Below are 2,658 nucleotides of genomic sequence, written 5' to 3'. Positions count from 1 at the left end.
CCGTTTCATGAAGCCCCGCTACTGTCCCGAAGTTGGATTCACGCGGCCCCTTTCGACTCAACCGAAAGTGTTGAGCCAGCTCTTGGCTTTCTGAAAAGTAAAAGTTGAGGTCCAGCCCTCAACCAGTGAACACAATGCCTCTTGGGTCTACCGTGGGATCAACCATCACCCAGCACTTCACCACTGCGACACCGCATAAGTATCACTTCCCCTCGTCCGTGCTTTCCACATTGCCTCTATATAGGATTAGGATTATTGTTAGGTATTAAGTTGGCATTTATTGTTGTATTTATTACTGTGTTATATGTATATGTGTATGTCATTTTCCTGTGTTTCATGTTATATATCTGTGTTTCATGTTTCATGTTATATATGTGTCAATTTCATTATGGGTTATTAAAATAGCTTTTTAAAGTGCCCCCTTTGCATTTCCTCACCAGTTGAACCTGCAGTGTTTTTTTTTATTGTTATTGTTCACCGGCTCCCCGATGCCAATCTTACCAGTTTAACCGGTGAACGTAACAATTGGCGACCGTGACAGGACCATTATAACCCATGTTCAGTGTTCCATTTTTCCAGTGACTTTTTTTCTGTGATTACATTATTTTTTTTTTTTTGTTTCTGTGGTGTTGTGACTCTGATGTGTTTTTTTCTGTGACTTACTCTGCGTGTGGTTTAAATTTACCTTTGTGCGATCAAGTGGCTCCTTTTGGGTTAAACGTGCTTCGTGACTTTCATTGGTATCGCATAGCAGTGGTAGAGCAGGAAACCAGGTAGAAAGGCGTGTTCACCGATAGCACTTATCTCTATTTTTGCACATAGGCAGGTGTGTAATAAGTGTTATCCAAGTGTTGGGATCATCATATGTTCATGCGAACCCTCAATCCCCTCACTTCGCGGATCATTTTTCTCGCTAGTTAGAATCGGCCATTTTAACTAGTTTCTCAGACTAATCCGCCTCCTTATCAAGAACAAGTCTCAGTACAATTCGCTCCTCACTCTCAAGTCTCGTAACTAGAGTAATCCGGATCCCTCTTAATGCCGTAACTCTCTAGTTTACCCCTCATTAGTGTACTCAAAAGTGTTTAAGTATAATCTAGGTAATTTCCCAAGGTTGCCTTTATTATCACTCTGCCAAGTTCCTCACTTAAGTAATTCGCTTATCATTTTTTTTTTTTTTTTTTTTGTGGTTTAACATCTATTTAATATGGCTTCCGCTCAGTTTAACGTTGAAGTTTTTTGTGCCGACCCTTCTCTGGAACAATTTAAAGATGCTAATATCAAGAAGGACCAATGGAAGACCATCGCTAAACATTTTGATGTTCCCATCACGTCTCAGATGACTAAAGAGGTCATTAAGAATGTAGTTGTTGAACATCTAGTGCAAGAAGGTCAGTTGCTAGGAAATGCCATAGAAGAGTTAACTCCCATGTCAGCCTCTACGAGGACTATAATACACAGTCCCCAGGAAGAACAGGATAAGAGTAGGATAAGTCAGTGGGAAATTGAGAAGCTTAAACTAGAATACCGGATGCATGAAAACAAATGCAACTACAGGCAGAAAAGAAGAAAGAAATGCAATTACAGGCAGAAAAAGAAGAAAAGAAATACAACTACAGGAAAACAAATGCAACTACAGGCAGAAAAGAAGAGAGAATTTCAGTTACAACTTAAAAGGCAGGAGAAAGAGTTAGAAATTCAGGAGTTAACTCTACGAAATGACGCTAAGTTTAGAAAGGAAGAAATAGATATAAAGAAAAAGTTAGCAAGCTTTAATCCCGCTACAGCTGCTCTGCTAGTTCCCCCTTTAGATGAATCTGATGTTGACGGTCATTTCGCGCTTTTGAGAGCATTGCTAATAGGAATAAATGGCCCAAGGATCAGTGGGTGTCTCTCCTTGTCCCTAAGCTAGTAGGAAAAGCTTATAGGGTATACAACGGCCTTAGTGATGAGGTAGAATATGAAGAGATCAAAGGTAACATTCTAGACGCCTACTCTATCACTTCTGATGGATACAGACAACAGTTTCGAAAGTATGTGAAACCAGAGTCTCACACCTATGTTGAATTGCTAGTGAGAAACTAAGACAATTTAAGAAATGGTTAGCCGCCCTTAACATTACCACCTTTTCGGAGTTGCTCAATCTAATGGTCCTGGAAGAATGGAAGAACAAGTTACCCTTTAATATTCTGAGGCATGTGGAAGAACGGGAGAGAGATCTTATGTCTGCCGCTAAAGTGGCTGATGCGTTTGCTTTGTTGATGGGATCCCTGGGTAGTAGAGGTCGTGGTTCACTATCTAATGTTAGGTCCTCCTTTGGGGAAGGTTTTGGGGCGCGGTGGTAAGCCGACCGGATTCTCGCCAAATGCATATAATTCCCCTGGTGTACATACTGTAAGAAGCCAGGACACACGATCCAAAATGTAGACACCCAAATTGCAAGGCCTCTCAACGTCAACTTTCTTTTGTGGCCCCTAAACCTAACACATTTGAGAACAAGAAACCAGTGGCCCTAGCTAACCCTGTCAACTCTCCTCTAGAACTTTATGACTCGTACATGTATCAAGGTAAAGTGTCCCTGACTGATGGTAAAGACAAGGCAATAAATATCAAGGTTCTGCGTGATACAGGTGCTGCCCAATCCATCTTAAGGGAAGA

Source organism: Portunus trituberculatus, chromosome 23 (genome assembly GCF_017591435.1).
Source record: "Portunus trituberculatus isolate SZX2019 chromosome 23, ASM1759143v1, whole genome shotgun sequence".
Classification (NCBI taxonomy): Eukaryota; Metazoa; Arthropoda; class Malacostraca; order Decapoda; family Portunidae; genus Portunus; species Portunus trituberculatus.
The sequence above is the reverse complement of the archived record's forward strand: the minus strand, read 5'-3'. Positions refer to the sequence as shown.